Source organism: Macrobrachium rosenbergii, chromosome 55, assembly GCF_040412425.1.
Source record: "Macrobrachium rosenbergii isolate ZJJX-2024 chromosome 55, ASM4041242v1, whole genome shotgun sequence".
Taxonomy (NCBI): domain Eukaryota; kingdom Metazoa; phylum Arthropoda; class Malacostraca; order Decapoda; family Palaemonidae; genus Macrobrachium; species Macrobrachium rosenbergii.
Window position 1 is genome coordinate 54,496,985 of NC_089795.1, and position 22,500 is coordinate 54,519,484.

The 22,500-nt window shown below is 36.1% G+C and overlaps 2 protein-coding genes across 3 annotated transcripts in view; one reads left to right on the plus strand and one right to left on the minus strand.

Annotated features, from left to right (window-relative positions):
* Gycalpha99B (guanylate cyclase 1 soluble subunit alpha 2) overlaps nucleotides 1-22,500 on the plus strand; it is a 1,063,824-nt gene that overhangs the window by 326,081 nt on the left and 715,243 nt on the right. Inside the window, exon 7 of the mRNA XM_067098553.1 lies at nucleotides 16,317-16,402. The gene's annotated coding sequence lies outside the window, so the exon portion shown is untranslated. The remainder of the gene's footprint in view (nucleotides 1-16,316; nucleotides 16,403-22,500) is intronic.
* Gycbeta100B (guanylate cyclase soluble subunit beta-1-like) overlaps nucleotides 1-22,500 on the minus strand; it is a 527,150-nt gene that overhangs the window by 247,403 nt on the left and 257,247 nt on the right. The window lies entirely within an intron of this gene.

Consider the following 22,500-nt stretch of genomic DNA (forward strand, 5'->3'; position numbering starts at 1 on the left):
AAACTGGTCTTGCCTTTCCATTCTACATTAAGGAGCGTAAACTCGGTGGTTTTAGTGTTTCTAAATGAAAATAAACCTACACAGAATTATGCTGGTAAGCTGCTGTTTGATAGTCTGCATGTTGAATTGGAAAACATTACTACAACACTTAAGAGACAAGATCATTATTAAATTCGGAAATGGCAATGTGTTCCTGAAATCTGTTGATGATAACGAAGGAAATGTGATGTCCTTTGGTGTGAATGATGCATAAAAGTGAAAATAACAAATGAAAGTGTAGAGCATACCTTTGTGCCTGTACGTGATTGCTCTCCCGAGATAGATGATGATGATGATCTGATAAATACCTTTAATCAAGGAAGGAAAGCAGTAGCTGAAGAAACAGAAATGGAGCAGAAGCAGAGAAAATAGATGAAGAAATTAGCGGCAACGAAAACGAAAGGTTGCAGGATATCGCGTCGACAGGTCGCAGAAAGTAGCAAAAGAAACCAACAGGTACAAAATAGGTGCCGAGGGTACCTTGTCGACTGGGTCACCAGAAGAGAGTGAAAAAACTACCACGGTAAATACTAACGAAGAAGCCGGTGAAATCCAAAGTACCCTGCAACTAAAATGTGATGAACGTGAAGGAGATAGAAAGGCAGAGATGAGTGATATCATCATAGAAATAAATGAAAACGTAGAAACCGAAATGACACAAGAAGGAAAATGTCAAGATTATGGAAACCGCAGCAATTCCACTGGGGAATGATAGACAACAACTCTGAAAATGAATGCAACACGCCATCAAGGACGACAAAAATGATGTACAGCTACCTGTCTCAAGGATAATGACCGTCCGAGGGGTACTGCCGCCGGGTTGAATGCGCCGATGAACCGAAGACAGTGTTTTGCGGACCATAATGATACGCCTTTCATAATCAGAGATTCTTTGTGGGTTGAAGGTTGTAAATAAACAGAGCAGGCTAAAATGCTGGCAATGGAATATAAGTTAGATTTTTTAAATTTCTGCGAGAACTTAATGTTAGAGATAAATCTAGGATTAGGTACCCAGAAGATTGCTGTAATATCATAACATATGAACCTGATTGTTTCAAGGGGGAGACGCGCTATTCGTTTAACAAAAGCTCAGATATGGAAATATTATTAACAGAAAAAGATTAAGAAGGACATGCATTTTGTGTAAGAGTTAAATAGTTAGGAGAAGTGTTAACTTTGGTAAATAGTTAAGCCCCGTCATGGAGTACCAGGAAAAGGGAAAGAGAGAATTTGTTTCATAATGATGTCTTATATTACCTGAGAAATAATATATCAAACCTCATCATGGTAGGAAATCTCAGTTGTGTTGTGTCAGCAAGGGATGTAAGTACTGGCAAAGAGGCGAACGTCTCAAGGGCTTGATGTAGTTTACTGAAGCAGCCTGTCACAGAAAGATGCTTAGTTCTCCACTAATTATTATGCCTTTGCACACCTATTTCAGAAATAATTATACATCGAGACTTGATCGAATTTATGTTACAAATTTGTAAAAAGATATACAGTTATGTAAGGATGTACCGTTGTAGATGGCTGACAACAATAAAGTAATGACAAAGATAATTGTAATTAATAAAGTAAAGACTGGTTAGGGGTATTGGATGCTCAGTTGCAGGTTGTTAGAGAGGGATGATTTTATAGAGAATTTTAAAGAACCATGGGATTATTTTAAGTCTCAAATTAGTGTTTTCGATAACATCCTGATCTGGTGGGACAAATTTGTCAAAATTAAGATTAAAGCATTGTAGGTACACATCAAAACGGGACCCTCACCTTTTTGCAAAGAACTTGAAATGCACGGGCGGCAAAAACTTATGTGACGTTGTAACCGTAGCTCGTATCAAAGAGATCAATACAGAACAAAAGCAATAAAAGGAGACATGTGAGGGAATAAAAATTCAAATGAGAGCTGATGATAGATTAAAGGGTGAACAAAACCCTCGTCATTTATTGAGTAAGGAAAAAGTAAGAGCAGTAAAGAAAATCAAGCGAGTTTTCAATACGGAGAATAGAGTACTTGATAATACACAGGCCATTATTCATCATGTTAAATCATATTACAAAGCCCTCTTCTCTGAGGCTAATGGGGATCCTAGTTTCCAAGATTACTTCTTGCAATATGTTGATAAAGATATTGGTGATGCAGAAAATGAAAAGTTAAATAAGGAGGTATTTGAGGGAGAAATATGGGAGACTTTTAAAGCAATGAATAAAGGTAAGACTCCTGGAGAAGATGGCTTAGCGTTAGTTTTATTTGAAGGCGTGGCTGATCATAGATAATGAGTTTACACCATAGTAAAATTTGTATTGATTGAAAACAAACTTGGAAAACAGCAACGCAAAGAAGTAATAAAGCCTGTTCCGAAAAATAATAATGTAATGAGCTAAAAATTGGAAACCAATTTCTTTACTAAACATTGATTATAATTGCATCTGTAAAATACTGGCTAGTCGTATGAAAGGCTCTTTTTTTATCTAGTATTATGTCTAAAGGTCAATTCTGCTTTGTGAAGGGAAGATCATTAATCCACAGTAATGCGTTTATAAGAGATGTCATTTATCATGTTAACGAACATAATAAGAAAGTTGCAGTTATCAGTTTAGACTGGAGTAAAGCATTTGAGAGGATTTGCATAAAACTACTTCTGGGAATAATGACTAAATTAGGTTTTCATGTTTGGTCAGACCTAAACCTTAAATTTATTGATCCTTGTAAAAAAAAAGGACTCATGTATCGCTTCTTATATGAAACTTTGGCTACAAAAGAAAGGCTAAAGATGTTAAATATTAAACCTGAGAAATTATGTGATAAATGTGGATAAGTAGTGAGCCACTTGCATGTTGTGTGTTGTCGTCCATTCATCAAGCCAGTGTGGAGTTGGTTTAAGGATCTTTTGGAAAAAATAGTTGTTAAATGTGACCAACCAATTAAATTTTTAATAATAGACTTTCATTTCAGAACTAAGAAACCAGGAAACATTATGTTCTTACTCGTTATTGAATGTGTTAACGCAGTTTGGGCAATTAGAGATGATAATTTAGATGTAAATGGTAGCAAAAATATTATTAAGTGTAAATCTTGATTTTCCAAAGATGTCTTAGCAAAATGCCGTAAAATGAACACCTCTACGGACGAATTTGTAAATAGTTTGTAAACAGTGCATATTTTATAAGAATATATAAGGATTATTGTAATACAGTTATCAATAAGAAAAACTCGTTATTAGTAGAGCACCCATAATTACGGTCTGATCTTGCCCGTGCTTTCAGGCGAATCTCCCCAGTGTGGCGTCACTGCAGTGTCACCAATAGCGTAACTATGGGGTTATTTAGACCAATGATAAATCATCTATATAGGGTTGCTGTTTGTATTTAACCCAGAGCAGAATGCAGTGTGCTTTGATTTTTTATATTTAGAAAGTTGATCAAAATGACATTATCGGGCTTCAACAGTTGTGTGGAAATAAGGTTATAAAGCAAAAGGCCCTCTAAATGGGTTAAGACAGCAAGAACTGAACTTGAGAAAAGTACCCCGTCATCAGTGAACATCCAGTGTCACAATATTTTATCATTTTACAATGGCCAGATTAAATGTTACGAATGTAGAAGTACCATCCATATGACAGCAAATTGACGAGAAGGGAGGCAGAATAACCCCTTTACTACTGCCAGTTTCCCGTTACTGCAGTCCAAAGAAGAAGAGCGGCCACCGGAACGTGGAAATGGAGAGAGAACGAATACCATGATGTTACTGGAAATCAAGATCGGGTAAACAGAAAACAGCTAGAGGAAACAGATATTACAGCTGAAGTAAATAACGGCATTGAGGAAGAAACCACTAACATTAGCTCGACCTCGCAATAACATTGAGGGTAATTTTCTGGATCTAATCCTTAACCAGGACTATTTAACGGTTGGGAAGGTCGTGGCTGAAGTGCACCCAGAAAGACAAAGGCAAAGAATTGGTATCCATCCGTGACAACCAAGGGTGAGCGGAGGAAAATTGGATGCCACTGCTGAATGTACCACTGCTGCTGATGGTTGTAAAAACAATCTTGCTAATAGCGGTAAGGAAAGTATACCTAAAATGGAAGCTGGAAGATAACCTGAGAAGAAAAAGAGGATAGGAAGACAAGGACAGACATTGCAAGGAGGAGAAAAATGGCAGAGCAGTTTCGTGCATTGTTTTTTCTTCAATAATTCATGTTTTTATCATGTTTATAGTCCCATCTCTTTTATGTATCCATCATAGTACTAATTATTACGGAATTATTTTGAATTATTTAAAAAAAAAATAAACGATGAAACTCATATTAGTGGCTATTATCATAGATTAGACATAATGTTACAGGAAACTTAATATGCAAAATGTTGACAAACTGCTTCAGAAAAAGAAAGTTTTGTGAAATATTTTCAGCTTGTACCAGAAGTTCCATTAGTAAACGGCCGACTGTTATTACCCAAGAAACATATCAGAAAGTGGAGTTTTAACTTAGGAGGTCCATTGACGCTACTTTTATTCATTATTTATGCACCCTTCGTCACTGGTAAGAAACAGGAAGAGAATCAGTTCTCTGGTAATCTGTGTTATTATTTAAGACATAACACTGATAATGAAATTAATGGGGTAGAAACCAGCTCTGTGACAAATCCAAGGGACGCGAGCACAAAGGATTTTAAGTCGATTTCTGAGAAGTTTATTAATTTTACGAAGCTTATTGATCTGAAAGAAGTCCCGATGCAATTGCGTCAAAGGAATACACCTACATCTGGAAAGCTATACTTCACGTCTTGCCAGACTATATGAGAAAACGTTGCAACTTAATATTAATCCACGTGAAAATGATGCTATATCTGTTTCAGATCGTGGCATAGTTATGACAAACATTAAATTTCGAACAACTGAAACTGGTAAGGGTGTATGAAAGCCAAATGATAATTCATTGGCAAAAAATGACGTAATAGAATAATTCTCAAATTTTGTGTCATTTCTCAAAAAAAGAAAACGACTATTTCACTGATAAACAATAGTGGCAGGAACATTATCAGGTTCGAATTTAAATGTTTTTGTAAAGTTGCCGAAAAAATAGGGTGTGATTAATCTTTCACAGAGCAGGTTGAAAGGATCATACATGAATGTAAGCGAGGAGAATGCAGAATGTACAACTGTAGTTTCGATAGTGAATGAGAATGACAGTTTAAACAAAAGTAACTACTACTGCGTTTTTCAACTGTGGTATTTTCTCTCAGTCCAGCATCTACATTAGATCCTTATGCGTCATTTTCATTAAATTCTAAATCGCTTCATTTTGCTGTCTGACAGCTCCTACTCCCTCTTTTCACTCTCTTAAGTGCTGAATGGCCGAAGGTTTCCCAGCTTAAACGTCAAAAAAAAAAAAAGGCTGAATAATTAACATGTTTACGTCGTTCACGTTGATGTCAGGCGATCAATTATAGGCATCACCTGATTTTTATAGAATATTATGGTTCTTAATAAACGAATTGTATCACGATATCGCCAGTGCCCATAACGCCGCTAATATGAATTTTAATCACATGAAGAACACTATGGATATTGCGGCAAAGGATAAAGTTACGATTCATGACTAACAAATGAAGCTCTCGTATGTAATAAACTTATTACGTATATCGTGCAACATCCCAATATTCGTACAGTAAATCAAACGAATACCCACAACGTTAGGTTATGTTACAGCATATATATATATATATATATATATATATATATATATATATATACATATATATATATATATATATATATATATATATACATACATATATATGTATATATATATATATGTATATATATATATATATATATATATATATATATATATATATATATATATATATATTTATTTATTAAGACATCACAATACCTCGGACATAACCGGTGGGATTAGAACTGCTGTGATTTGTGACCATCAAGCCATCAAGGGAGGCATATGTACGGGGGTAGCGCCGTCAATGCACATCACGCGGTGCACTGTAGGCACTACTCAAGGTTCTTTGCAGCGCCCCTTTGGGCCTTAACTACAACCCTTCTCAGCCCTTTTACTCTACCTCCATTCATATTCTCTCTTCTTCCATCTTGCTATCCACCCGCTCCTAACAGTTGATTGATTGTGCGACTGCGAGGTTTTCCTCCTGTTACACCTTTCAAACCTTTCTACTCTCCATTTCCCTTTCAGCGCTGAATGACCTCATAGGTCCCAGCGCTTGGCCTCTTGCGTAAATTCTATGTTCCATTCCTATGGGTTGATATCAACTCTGCTGTACATTTCCCTGTCTAATTCAGGTTTTGTACTCAGAGTCGATATCAACCTAGCTCCACTATGATAGCGGACTGGTAGGTTCGCAACACGTGGCCAATTAGGATTTTTTTTTTTCACATACACCTCGACGTATTAAACGATTTTTAGGCATAATATTTATGAATATTAAAAATGTCAAAGTGTATGTGACAAAAATTCACACACACTCACACACATGTATTATACTAACCTAACCATGCGACATACTGGGAAATGTAAAGACGATTGTCAGTTAAATTAAGTAGCTAAGAGTTATCGTGTGTCGTGATCACTCAGTTTCATCCTTTTAATTTAGTTGTCTTCCTTCATTTTAGTAAGGTGCGTACATCATGTTTTGTGCCCATTCACTGTTATTATTGTGGCTTCAAGTTAATCTGAATACGTTATGTATTCGCTTCTGTGAGCATTACCATCTGAGGGCTACTGACAGAAATTTATTAAACAGACTGGATCTTTCCTAGATATTGACCCACCCACGGGTTTAAACCCGGTATGTATCCACCTTTGCGGCGTGTTTAGCACAAGCCCGTTGGGGATTGCCGGAAAAACTTAAACAAAAGACTGTAAATATCATAATGATAATGACCCCGAAAAAATATTAGTCCTAGATAAGGACCCCCGAAAACCCTTGGGGGTCACTATCTAGGAAAGATCCAGGAGACCAAAATTTGTGAAATTAACATGTCATCAAACTGAATGCCAAGAATAATTCCTCTGTTTTCATGTACATATTCTCTAAAATTAGAGCACTAACAAAGGAGGCCTTGCAGATCTCAAGGAAGAAGCTCTTTGGTAACAACCAGAATACTCGGGACACTACCAAAGCTCTTCTTTAAAATAAAATAGTAAGCCCTAAAGACAAAACAGCATGCCACAAAAAGCAAAACAGTATGTTGAAAAAAGCTAACCGCACTCTACCCCATAAGGATTTGCCACTAGCGTATACGTTTTTTGTTTTTTTGGCTATTCACTGGCAACTGTTCTGTCCTCTTGCCCGTGACACACATCCTTGGTCGGATGTCAGTGTTAGTGGTGTCATGCAGAGGATATTTACTCTGAATTTCTGGCCAAGTGTGGTAACAGTCATCTCTCCAAGTTCTTAGAGGAAAACGTTTAATTTTAAGTTCTTTAAAGCTCATCTTCTTTTTAAGATATAGTGCTTGATTATTAATTCTCCTCTCTATATGAAGTAATTAATTTTACTAGATTTTACAAACATCTGCCTAGTGTTAGGTAGAAGACGATTCGCAGTAGATATGAATTATATGACTGAATTCTACGGGAAATTTGCAGCTAGTTTTAGTATAGTTTTTACCAATTAGAAATCTATTACCGATATTGATGACCGTGGTTGATCGGATGCTACTTTAATATATCAAATTTACCAATCGTCATAAATAATCTTGAACAGTCTTTCATGCAAAAATTGAATTCGAATAACGAAAAAGAACCGTGCTGATACGATTAGCAGACAATAAATAACGAAATGCTATGTTCTGCTTTTGCTAAAACCCTTTGATTCATCATTTTTAAAATTCGCTTTGTATTTAGATAAACTCCGGATTGATATGTGAGGTGGAATGTAGAAATGAGTAAGTTCCTTTAGGAGAAGTACAACCATAATTAATGGAGTCCTTTGAGTGAATGGAGACTTTATCGGAGGGTCCTGTGAGCTTTGATGAAGCGATTAATTAAGAGTTAATGAAGATCAACCAGAATTAGAGGAATTCACGCATTTATCTACACCTGATGGAGGGGAAGAGGATAAGCACAGAAGAATATTACTCGGAGAGAACATAAGTCGCACTCGAAGATGACTGGTGCTTACAAATATAATCTACTATTTTTTTTACTACATGGAATGAATATAATTATCATAATTCCAGTGTTAAAAGTAATCATGAAAATGAAAAAATTCGGTTATGTTTTCCGTATTTACCTAAGCATACAGTTAGGATAAAATATTACTAATACTGCGTCGGAAAGAATAACTAATAATAAACGGAAATATTTAATTCTTTATGAAATTCTTCTTTGATTTCGCCTTAAATGTATGGAATTGGCTTATGATACTTAGGAGAGAAAACATAAGAGGATAAGCTTTAAGATGGAGCCGTTATTCCATAAGATGCAAAGGGAAGTGGATTCTCTTGACTTACAGCTGTAACTGCCAATTCTATCTCGTGCTGGTGCTCCTCTGAAAGTGAACAATATTCAAAACAAAAAATCTTAAGACGTGTTTTTGGGCGAGAGCAGAATTAAGACAGCTGATAAGTTGTTTGAAAATTGAATTTGTCACGTCTTATTGTAATATTGTTTATATATATATATATATATATATATATATATATATATATATATATATATATATATATATATATATATATATATATATAGTAATGAATTAACTAAATATCGTGCATTGCCTGGCTTCATTCTTACCGTAAGAGTAACGTTGTTCTCTCTCATTAATAGCATTCTGCTGGGGAGAATGGCATTATTAACGGGAAGGTACCACAGATTTATGGACTCTTTAAAGTGATTACTTTTTTAATATATTTCTCTAAGATTACCGTCGCCAAGATATACCATGCACTGAATAAAAGAGTGTACTTTCGCCAGCATATACCAAGGAGCAGAGTTCACCTACTGAAAGCAATCGCCTGCGCACATTCACGAAGATGTGTTTTCGAAGACTATGAACTCTGACCTAACCTGATATTCTGCAAGGAGCACAAAACAAAGATCCATTACATAAAATCAATCTGTCTCAATATGCGTATATAAGACATCGAATAATTCACTTCCGAAGCACTAAAGGAAATTCCCATCATGTGATCGTCACATTATTTACAGTACTAAACCGCTTCATAAGCAATCAGCTGTTAAAATGTAGTTTCTCTGAATTTTATCTGTTATTCTCTTCAATATGAGATGATTATAGAACTGAGACTTCCCATTTTTTTTTACTTAAAATGTCAGATTATTTTTGCCTCTCTGTAACACCTCGTCATTTTCCATAAAACTATTTGATCCTTCCTTCTCACATTTTGTTTAAAGAACCATAAACAGTGTCAGATTAAAATGAAATTCCATAGTACCTATTTTTAATGCATACTCTCTCGAGGTTCAGTGATGCTCTATACACAGTATGAGAGGTCTTTTACTCTTGTCAGAGTGAAGTTTCTGAAAAGAACTCTGTGGACGATGAGGATGCTAATGCTTCCAAGAAACGTGGCAGTGTTTCTTTCAAGAAACATAAAATACCTTACTATTTTTAATAATTCTCAACTATTTATGTATTTATATTTTTGTTAGTATTTCTATCACTACGTCACTAAACGGGTATTACGTTTAATTTCCGCCATGGAGGAGGCATTAAATTTTTAAAAGATCTAATGTGTTTTTTATAATAGGGATGGCTTTGCTTAACACGCACACACACGAAAAATTAAATAATTAAACAACGATGGGACATGACACTCCCTTGCGCGAGAATTTCTCTTATTACCATGCAGTTATTTATCGTATAATAAGTTTTTTGCTTATTATGCGAAAAAAATAACTCTGGCTAGATTACCTTTTACATTATACACGCTCAATACTTTCAATCAGCTCTATCGCAAGCTTTTTGTAGGTCAGTTCTGTAAAAGAGAGATTTTCAATTTTCTTCTCAACTTCTCCCACTCCTACCACTCTTCTTTCTCACACCCTTTTTCGTTCTCTATCACTTGATTGTATCCACGTGTTTTTGCCCAGGAGTCGAATCTTGATTCTATCACACTGCGGGTGAGATTGCTAAAGATCACTCTGTTACTTGTTTCTCCCTTCAGATTCTCAGATGTCTTGTGGTTTCCTCGAAGGAGGCAGAATGAAATCCATGTTCGTTTCCATGTTTAACACAGGCCGTCGTTGATTTATACTCACAGCTTCTGGTTTTTGCAATCTGCAGAATCGGGCTTCTCTATGCACAATTTCTGTGTTTTTTAATAATTCAAGTGACGGTTTACAGTCGTGGTTATCTATGTAATGTTGAAATATTGCCCTTTAGTTGCGGTGGGCTTGCAATTGCCTGCATAGAGTGGTAGTGGTGCAACCTATGTAGCAGTTGGTGAGGGCTTGACATGCCCTGTGTCCTCAGTAGTTTTTTATTTTATTCAATGTTAAAGTTAGCCATAATCGTGCTTCTGGCAACGCTATAGGACAGGCCAACACCGGAAGGTGGTTAAAGTTTCGTGGTCCGCGGCTCATACGGCATTATACCGAGACCACCTAAAGATAGATCTATTTTCGGTGGCCTTGAATATACGCTGTACAGAAAACTCGATTGCGCCAAAGAAACTTCGGCGCATTTCTTACTTGTTTTTTTTTTTTATAGTTTCTAAATCATTAAAACAAGTTCAAGTTATTTAACAAGAACCGAGCATATTACCTACGGATGCATTATACTTCTATCAGTTTAATGCGCAAGTTTCGAAAATGTTAATACTTCCTAATAATTATTTGGGTTTTATACGTATTTTCTGTGAACCGTCTGTGTAAGAAAGCTAATGTTTGCAGAATTTAAAATATGTTTTGTTTGTTTGTGGGGCGTTTCATAATTGCTCAGCAAACTGCTAAATGTTACTGTATTATGTGAACGTATAAATAGTTTTGTTTCTACGTAATGCATACAGGGAATATTTGTCGTATGGCTACCAGTCTCTCAGTAATAGAAAATTATCATCTTTTAAAACCTCATGATCTACTCACTCATACCTAAGGAGACAGTGACCTTGACTGCGTATATGCATCAACTTCCCTACCGTTTCCAAACTACTGTAGAAGAAGCATTATTAACAGATAGGGAAAATAACAGTTTATATACGACCTGGTGTCAGATGAACGAACCAACGGTCCGGCAGCAAACTTTATCATATCATCTTTCAGTTCTTCTCTCTTTTCGGTGTCTTTGCAAGAAGTTACTGTATGTCTGTCACAAACACACCAGACGAGCTCACGTGCGCCATCATCTCTTAGAACAATGTTTCTCAAACTTTTCTTCCTGTGGCTCCCAGCAAGAACTGCATTGCGTGTTGTGTCACAGTATGCCTAAGTGTACCAAATCAGACACAATGCACGAATTATGTATGAGTGACACGTTATAATTACATAGTCATAGATAGAACGTATTCAGTTAGTGGCATATTTCTATTTTTAGGAAGAATACAGAAAATGAAAAGATACATTGTGCAAAAAGGGCACAGTGAGCAATATTTTTGAATTTTTCATTTAATGAGGAGGATGGGCTTGTTTTCATAAGTAGTTGATTCCAGTTTGGAACACAAGAAAAAATAATGCAACAAGCGTATTTGGTGTAGTGTTTAGCCTCTATCTTTGTTTTCTATATGAATAAACGAGTATTGAGAACGATGAGGTTTGGTCTCACCTGCTTCATTTTTTGTGTGTGGATTTTTTCTGTTTGTTGTGACCCATTTTACTTATTTTGCGACCCACTAATGGGTCGGGAACCGTAGTTTGGAAAACCCTCTCTTAGAGCACTGAAAGTCTGGTTAGTATCATAACCTTTGAGGTCTTGAATCATTTCCTTGCACACACGAAGATTTAGTGAAAAATTGCCTCGTCAGGAACTCTTTCGCTTTTCTCTCATGCACAGTTAGAGTGCACACATTACTCAACAAATTATGTTTAGATTCCGACCATTCGTTTTTTTTTTTTTTTTTACTTCATAATATTAGGTTGGATATGGGACAGAATATGTTTATGCCACTAGTAATGACCAGTTATTTATCTAATTATCTATCTGAAACCAGGAAAACTTCATTCAAATTAATTGCTTAATTTGGCATAAGTATTTGCCTTCTTGGAAGACTCATTAAATAAGAAAAAAGTAAAGGTTCATCTGCCCAAGTCTCTTGAAGTATTTTTAGTTTGCTTTACCAGTGATAGTTTGATATTCCGTTTTGGAAGTTAGTATTTACTTAGTGTCCAATTTTGCTTTAGACTGTTAGATATTAATTACATTTCAGAGTTTTCTATAAATATAGCTGATTTTTACAGCCTGTAATGAAATGCAAATATAGAAAATCCTTAAAGCTAAACTGAATTTAATATAAAGGTATGATGTCAGTACAGAAATATATTTACCGTAACAAACCAATAGCACGTGTGTTTGCCACATCTGTTTATAAAATTCTATCAGGTGATATGGTCAGTGGAAAGTGTTTTATGAATAATTCTTTGAGGCAAAGGAGAGTTTATCCTTCGAGCGTACCTGTGTTTCTTAAATATTATCCATAGTTATATGATTCACAAAATTAACAGTTTTTTGCTCTGAAGAAGACAGTGGTACTTGTAAATCCATTTCCTCCCGTCAAAGGGAGCCAGAGAGAGACCGACAGACAGAACCACGAGAAAGCGTCAAATCTTTAGGACTATCAAACGAAAAACGATCCTCATTGTATTCTTTTTTCGTGCCACAGAAATGAAAATCAGCGGTCACGATGGTATTTGACTTATTTTCCAAGCTGAGAGGAACCGTCCATCAAAGTCGGCATCTCTATGATTGCATCTCTGCTCACATGTGAAATTCTGCTCTGAAAGAAACCTCCCACGGTTCTAGATCGTATTCTGTCTACCACGTCATATCCTGGTAACTCATCAGCTGGTCGATCCGTCGCTCCACGCTGTATAGTATGACTAATACTTCAGTTTGAAAGGATCACTTAGTCACAATAAAATGAATAATTTTTGTCCATCTATATGCTCTACTGACTAAGTTGAAAATGAAAACATCTGAAGCCCTCATGACCGAAATGATCAATCCCTCATTCTAAATGGTAATTGTCATGCCAAAATTTAAATCACATTCATCTCATTCCCTTTCGATCACCAGTATGATATATGGTAGTGACTTCCAAGGGTTTTCGGGAGTCGTTATCTAGGACTAATATTTCTTGGGGGTCATTATCTTTTTGATATTTACAGTCTTTTGTGTATGTTTATACGGAAATCCCCAACGAGCTTGTAATAAACACGCCGCAAAGGTGGATACATTCGGGTTAAAACCCTTGGGGAGCACTATCTAGGAAAGATCCAGAGTTTTTAATGAGTTGAAATATGGTTACTCAAAGTAGATCAGTCCAGTTAGAAACTTTGGGGGGATTTAACGATGAGAGCTTCATGGTGGACCCTGAGTTTTCTTTTTATTATTATTATTATTATTATTATTATTATTGAAACAAGACGACCCTGTAACGAGGCTATAATATCGAGAATTAAAAGCCACGGTGGCTTTTAATTATTATTATTATTATTATTATTATTATTATTATTATTATTATTATTATTATTATTATTATTATTATTATTATTAATCTCCTCTTTCCCAGAAACAAAACGTTGAACTGATATTTTGGAAAGAAATTGTTATGAGCACGCAATTCGTGAGATTCAGATTGTAATATCCTTTGTGCTAGAAGTTTCAAGGTTCACTCCTTAGTGGAGAGAGCGAGAGAGAGGCCGAAATAGGGAGATCTCTGAGTTTCTAGTATGTGGCTCGTGTACAGCTGGTTTACCTGTCCATGTTTTATCCTGGAGTCGTAAAATTCTGTAAATCTAAGTCCCATTTTGAAAAAATTGCAATATGTGCCGAGTTGTTTGCATGTCAAATAAAAAAAATTGTCACATGTGAGATCATCTTTCTATGGTGTTATTATATCTCTGCCGCTGAAATTCCCTTAACTGTAGGGTTTCTAGTGTAAGCCATAAATTAAGTAAAAAGGACGAGCCACTAGCTCTGGCAGCGCTCATAAACGATGAAATTCCTATTCCAGCTGGACTTGATGCATCATTCACATTTCTGATATTTGCAATCCTAAATAGTATATGCTTCAGTATTATATTCCTCATGATTTTGAAATATTAGGGTAATGATTTTACCAAACGAAAGCAAGTGAAGTTGGAAAAACTATTTTCTTGGAGACGAATTTCCCAAAGTACGCATAACACGTAATTCTGGGACAGGTTTTCTGATAGTACCTGTTTCATTGGAATCCAGGTTAAAAAGTCACAGGAAAAAAAAGTCACCTTAATCTTTCCTAGATAGTGGCCCCCAAGGCTTTTAACCCGGTAGGTATCCACCTTTGAGGCGTGTTTAGTACAAGCCCGTTGGGGTTTACCGTAAAAACAAACAAAAGACTGTAAATATCACAAAGTTAATGGCCTCCCCAAGAAACATTGTGATTTTTTTCCCTCTGACTTTATTACCGGCCACCATGAATTAACGTGACTTTTTTCCCGTGGATTTTTTTCCTAACCAAAATTATGACTTTTTTTTTTTTTTTTTTTCCCTGTGACTTTAGTACCGGCCACCTTTCATTGACACTCGCCATCAACAATGATTATTGTTTTGAAGTTAGCACGCTACGAAGCTCATAATTTTTCTGCGAATGAATGTCCATTTTGAGAGACTTATCTTCAAATGGTTTTTTGCTGAGATATTTGGCCTACAGGAATTTATGCATTACCTATGCATTAGGTAATCATGAAGGTTTGGCAGATTGCATGTTTCTGTAACTTAGATTGTATTGTTTACCTACATACTTTTATTGGAGGGCGTTATGTTATGCAGTTATTCATTCATTCAGATTGTATTGTTTACCTACATACTTTTAATGGAGGGCGTTATGTTATGCAGTTATTCATTCATTCTCGAACTCTCTATTGACTCTTAGAAATTTGTGCAATAGGAAATGAATTTCACTTTGATCGAGATATGGATGCATACCAAAATGCTGTCTTGAGTGTCGCCCAGAATAACACCTCCAAACAGAGAGGAGATTTAACCATTCTTCGTCATTCATACAGACAACTCATAACTCTGTACGTCGTGCATGTCGTGTAATTAAAGTTACAGCACAGGCATAGCCTATTCGGCAAAAAAACACAAGTGACACATATTATGCACCTAATATAAATGCAAACTAACAAAATTTGAGGAATACACTATCGTAGTAGTTTTGGAGGTAAATTTAGAGCACAACTTGACTTACACCTGTTATAAAAAATCTTTACGTACCTTAAAAATGATAGAATTCGAAAACTTGAACATGGAATTTTAAACCATACCTGAAAAGAAAGTTACGTGACCAGTTAATAGTTAATAGTAACAAACCATCTTGAATAATATAACGACCTAAAATAATTTTGGTCTCCAAAACAATAAATGAAGCCATGTTTTTGAAGTAGAAAATGTAATGGTATAAAGCAAAGATAAAATGTATTATACTTCAATCACTTTCCTTTGATCTTTGATTACGGAGCTCTTTAAGTCTGTATTTAAAGTATAAGACATCCCCATTACATTACTGTCAGGGTTATTTTATATAGTTCTTATGATTGTAATCAACTCTTCCATTTCATTTATTTACCCAAAGACTAACACTTACTAAATCTAAGATCCATGATAAGGAAATTTCAAGGCGAGAATGAATTCAGAGTGAATGTTAGTATTGCTTTTTCTTTTCGATTGCCTTCCCGAAATAATTTTTCGGGTATAAGATACTAGTACAGCTTGTGAACAAGAGTATGTTAGATGGAGCAGGGAGAGTACGAGTGTGTTCGGGTCTACCGGATCATTACATGTTTGAAGGGAAAGTAATAAAAATAAGATAGCTTTGTTTGATGTAGAAAGGCTCAGAATATTGGTATATATGTAATAAGGACAAGTAGATGTGATAATAAAGAATGGAGAAAAAATGTGACAAGGGTACAGATAATGAAGCAGAACGATGTATTGGTTACATCAGTATAGAGAAGCGGGTGTAATGACAACAAGCAAAATAACTATCTGTGTGGGTGTTTACCCATAATTAGATGTGAGTAAACGCCCAAAGTTTACAAGATTTAGAGTAAGTTAAGCACAGCTCTTGTCTTTTCCAGGATGTTTTTTGGTACGTCTTTGGCTTTGAGTCCCTGTTCTAACGGTAAAGCTTCACGCATGATAAAGCTACTCTCCTTAGCAACAGGTATGTTGGAGGTATTTTTTTCCGCCAAGTTTAGTTTTAAGCCATTGTCATCAAATTTTTTTTGTGATTTGTCATAAATTTGCTTTTTTAATTTTTGTAATAAATTTACTTTTTTAATTTGTCATAAATTTGCTTTTTTTAATTTTTGTAATAAATTTAATTTTTAATTTGTCATAAATTTGCTTTATTAATTTTTGTGATAAACTTACTTTTTTAAATTTGTATATACTTTTCTTGGACAACGTCACCTTATCCTCCACCCATTTAGGGGTGACACCCCTGGAGGGGTGAGGGAGGTCCCACGTTCTGCATAATAGGCTCTTAGGTGGTTTTCAACAACAAACCAACTAATCAAACTGCTTAGTTTTCTTGTAAGTTCAGTTAGGTATTAGGTGTTTAAATGTGCTTGGCTACCTCCCGCTCAGTTAAGTTTGCAGAAGCTCCCTGAGGTTTGAGGAAATTAAGAATGTTTATGCCATCAAACGGCAATATTCTCCATTAAAACAAATTGAATTTATGTACAGATCTGGCGTCTCGAGTATGTTTTATATACTTTAGAATTTTAGCTTCCTGAAAATGGATTAAGTTTGTGGTTAGGTTAAGTCAGATAAGTTTTAGCCAATATTCATAAAGGTTTTGCCCGAATTTAAATTTTTAAGCGTAAAGTTGGCGAGACTTAATAGAATTTTCAGAGGATTCGAACTTGGTATTTCCTTATTTACGATAATAGGGCTTGCTTGCCCAATAGCTAATCTCTTGAAAATCAACAGAACTATGCAAAATTTTCCCCGGACAGAGATTATGTCCAGAGTAATGTTTGGATTTATGCTGTTAGCAGATGGAAATTAGCTTTATGAAATTCGTCAGTAACTCTTAGCTAGGAACTTTCAGCTCCTGTTAACAGACAGCACGAAAGCATTTTTTTGTTTAGTTGAAAGTATAGAAATTTTAAGTCATGGATATTTTATGCATTGAATAACTGGAATACCTGTGTACTTTGAGTGGGGTGTAGTCAAGTTCAGTGTGCCAGGTATGTTGGTTAGTTTTGATACTATTAGATTACTCATAGTGTATTTATGAATGCTATCCGCCAACATTGAGTTTGTATGTTACTCGATAAACACAGGCAATGAGTTTGTTACTCTATGAACACGGGCAATGAGCTTGTTACTCTGTGAACACAGGCAATGAGTTTGTTACTCTAAAAATACAAGCAATGAACGGAGGTACAGTAAAAGAAATGAGAGAAGTTGCAGCTAGGGGCTGAAGGGACGCTGCTAAGAACCTTACGTAATGCCTACAGTGCAGCACGTGAGGTGCACTGACAGCACTAACCCCTATGGGGCTTAGATGCCATGAGGTCACACGGCTCCCTTGAAGTGGAATTGGAATATAGAATTTAGGCCAAAGGCCAAGCGTTGGCACCTGTGAGGTCATTCAGCGGTAAAACGGAAATTGACAGTCAGTAAGAAGGTTGAAAGGTGTAAAGGATAATAATCCTTTTTATTAATCAAAATGAATAAATAATTTTTACACAGTAGGGGACGGACAGACAAAGCCATCTCAATAGTTTTCTTTTTTAGAAAACTAAAAGTCAACCAAGAAATTAACATTTAGGTACGAAACAGCAGTGAAACAAAGAAATAATCAAAGAATGATGCATTACACTTCAGACATTTAACGACATTTATCCTACGGGGCGACTATTCCACAGTTTCCCATTGTGGCAATGTAGTATCTCATCACGATGTTAAAGCTGATGACCAGCAAAGCTACTAACTAGCACACATAATTTCAATGCGTGAAGGCGCTAAAGCGCTAATGGGTTTCCTCTTGCAGTAGAGCTTACGTAAGATGGCCAAGTAGGATAACTTACATTTTGTAAGATGGATCTATGTAAGTAAAAGATTGCAAATAGTGTTTCATGCAGTTATCTGAGAGTACACAACCCGCAAATATTCGGAATAGAAAAGTGCTGATCAAGGCAAAAGTCTGAACTCATGAAAGGAATGTTGAACTAAATCTCCCAGAGGGAATGGAAGTGTGAAAGAAAAAGAAGGAATGAAAGAAACAGAAGGGACTGCCGGCACAATGGACTGTTTGCCTTGTGTGTGGGGAAAGGCTGAGGATGATGTGATGAAACAATGTGAAAAGCTTTCTTTCTTGACCTTTAAACATGTAAGTGAAATTTAATTTAAGGTACAAATCTTTCCTTTTTTGTTGCATAACACGGATATGACACGAACCAGTGGGTTGCTGAAATAAGAAAATTTACTTAGTTTGGGGTTTTCAAATCCCAGTTTAGAACTAACCAGTAAACCTCTTCTACGACTTTAAAATTGGTTTTGCTATATGAAGTTTTATGTCAGTATTTTAGATAGAGGTAATAGGCAGGCAGGCAGGCAGGCAGGCAGGTGTGTGGTGGTTGGGGGGGGGGGGGGGCCGTGGAGGTTAGGAAGGGATAGAGAAACTCTAATACTATAGCGAAAAGAGTCAGTTGTAAAACTTCCAGACGGGAGCACATTTTCTTTTTAAAAAGCGATTATATAATGATCAGACTGTGAAAGGCCATTTCACAGGAAAAGTATAACAAGAAAAAAGATGGCGGCGTCGATTTTTACGAGGCAAAATCAGATTAAGGAGACGGGCATTCACAAAGACCCAACCAAATAAAAAAAACCCTGAAGTGAAAAAATTATTGTGCAAAAAAGATAGTATAAAAGAGAAATCTTGGGAAGAGAGATTAAATTTTGAAAAATTGAAATGAGGGAATTGAGATGAAAAGAAATTAGGGAGATAGAAACACTTATATATATGTGTGTATATGTATGTATGTATGTATATATATATATATATATATATATATATATATACATATATATATATAAACAGATAGATAGATAGATAGATGAAGAGAATATCGGAATCTACAGGTAACTTTTAACATATAGGTATTTCATTTTTTTATTAACCACAATGCCCTCTTACCTTCTCGATTTCTCCACATTTTAGAAAAGCCTATCAGTATTAAGCCTAGAACCAATTTAACAAAGATATGTAGTGATTCTGATGCCCGGCCGAGCATCGATCTCGATTGCGGGGGATCAGAGAGAAGTAACGATAATTACCTGGTCACGAAGAAAGGCATATATGTTACAGGGAATATGTGAAATCCAGGAACCATTTGATCCCCGAGGTCTAGTAATAAACACAGCGAAACAGTGATTCATCCAGCTGTTTTGCGGTGTTTAGTACTAGCCCCTGGGTGGTTAAATGCATTTCGCCGTGTTTAGTACTAACCCCTGGGGTGTTAAATGCATATCACTGTGTTTAATACTAACCCGGGGGGGTTAATTGTATCACGCTGTGTTTAGTACTAAACCGTGGGGGGTTAAATGTATTTTACCGTGTTTAGCACCAACCCGTGGGGGATCAAATGTCCCCAAGTGCATTTGATCCCCCAGGGGCTAGCACTAAGCAAGGCGACACAGTGTAGATGAATCACTGTTTCGCCGTGTTTAGTAATAGCCCTCGGGGATCAGATGTTCCTGAGGGAATTGGTCATCTCACAAATTCCTTAGGGATTTCGTGAAATCCCTGATTTCACATATTCCCTGTAACATATATGAGTCTATCTCTGCTCATGCGTACTTATATCTGTCGAATTCAGATACATTTACTAGAGCTTGAATAGACCCACCTTCACCCGTCACAGCCAACTAGTCGTTTTCACTGCTTTTTAGACTGAAGCATATGTATATGTGTGTATATATTATTATATATATATATATATATATATATCTACTCTGATATACTCTATATATACATATATATCTCTCGTATATATATATCTCTCTCTATACTCTATCTCTCTATATATATATATATTAGAGTCTACGAGAGAAGCAGAGGAAGGATAACTAAAACTCGACGCAATCATGAAGGAGGTTTTAGCATTGACGATACAATGATATCCTAAACCTGAATGGAATATGATTTAAGGGGATAGATAACCTGAATGACTGAAGTGAGAGTAAATATTTTTCAGTGGAGTGTAAAGCTAGCTGTGTCTCAGTAAGAGAGAGAGAGAGAGAGAAGAGAGAGAGAGCAAAGTTACAGTCAGAAATGATGGAGAAAGTGACTAATGGTTAACCTAAGGTTAAAGTAGAAGCCTCTGTATAAATCTGGAGAAAGACTGCGAGTCCAGACACACTCAGCATTAATGCCGTCGCACGCCAGAAACCCAAAATGTTCCTTCTTGAGTTTGATTCATCTATTAGCCAAAGGAAATTCATCACGATTTTACATTAATTTTTGGGGGGATATTTCAATATAAATATTTGATTTAATTCACTTGATATGCCGAATTTACATGGAAGGAAAGGCCAACTTATTGATGCTGTAAAATTCTTGGGTCTAATACTTTTCTGAAAGCAATATTTGATCCAGCAGACATTTTGGCTTTAAAGGTTTTTTTTATCAGTCTCAATTAATAATGAGTACACTTAAGACTAAATGAAATATAATTTTACAATTTAATGGAATAATGATGTCATTATCTTCAATTTTTTGGTAGCGGTTTATTCTTAATTAATGACCAATATTTTGATACAAGTAACGGAAATACTCAAACGAACCTTGTGTTAGAAAAATCATGAGACAAAACATGTGATTACGAGACATTCTGAGTTTTATTGGAAAGGTAATGCACTTGTCTCGATTCTTTTATATTCTTTTAACTTCTTTTTTTAATGGGGATGAATAATCCATAGCCAAATAAAAAAATATAAAAAACTGTAAGTTTAGCATATTGTATATTGAGCTAGACCACTCGAATAAGTATATATCTATAATAATAAAATCCGACAGAATCTGATCTTGTTTGTCCTCCCCGTATGACAGTATAGGGGAGACATGACACAGACACCCACTCCCTGAAAACCGGTTTGTCTGTCCCGGGTAAAGGCGGGCTAGGTTGGGGAACGGGAGGGTAGGGGGGACAACCACCCTCCTCCTGCAAACCTGTTTGTCCGCCCCGGGTGGGGTCAGGGTATGTAGGGGTTCGGGAGGATAGGGGAGACAGCAGCCCAGGGTTCCAGCGCGCATAGCGTGCGCGAACAGGCTCGTGTATGAATAAAACACAAACATCGATCCTTTGTCATTTATTTTAAGAACTGAATGAAATCAGTGAAGGGATTGTGTAACTTTCATGTTAATTCCATGAATCCGCTTGACACGTTATCATTCAAGAGAAAAGTATAAGTACAGGAATAAGCTGTCTTCAGTTTAACTCTTCATAGGAAGACACTGTGATGTCTATAGAAAATAACCAATGTGCAGGTGCTCACAAAAACTTGTATAACAAACGTCCTTTTCAGGGTGAAGGTGGTGGTATACAGGCTCAAGAGTTGTTGCTCACTCATATTGTGCGCATGTCCATAGCAGCCTCTAGAAAAATATTTGCTGCTGTGCACGCATCATCAGAAGGGAAGCTGGAAGTGAGATGAGATTCGTGGAAGACAAACCCCATGAAAGGCTTGAATAGCAGAATTTCAGAAAGGCACTTTGCATCATGCGGAGTTGTATGCGATGATGCCGATGTAAACATATAGATTATATTTTAGCTAAAATGACAGATTTAGCAGACAGTCACCTAACCTGCCCTTTCTTTATTAGAAATTTAATCCCATCTCGGAGCAACAGAGATGTTGTTGACAGCTGTAATTAATGTCCCTCGATTATCTGTCCTTGGATATCTCTGTTCTGTAAATAAGATAATTGCAGATACCTCCATAAAACGTTAACTGCATACAAGGGCCGTAGGAAGAGTGCTCTGGAATTCACAATAAATAACAACGTTTGCGTTACCTGAAGGTGACATTTCTTTTGGCAAATATGGCTGGAGGTAAACAAAAACAAACCGAAATTAGGAGAAGCTGTACTGTAACAAAACAGCTGATGTTAGCCACTGAAAGCTTCTTGCGCCCATTAGCTGTGGAAGAAAATGAAACGATGCTTCAAATCACCTTTGAATCTACAGAGAATCTCAAACAAAACTCTCTAATGTCAGCTTAATAATCATATGTGTATTTGAAGAA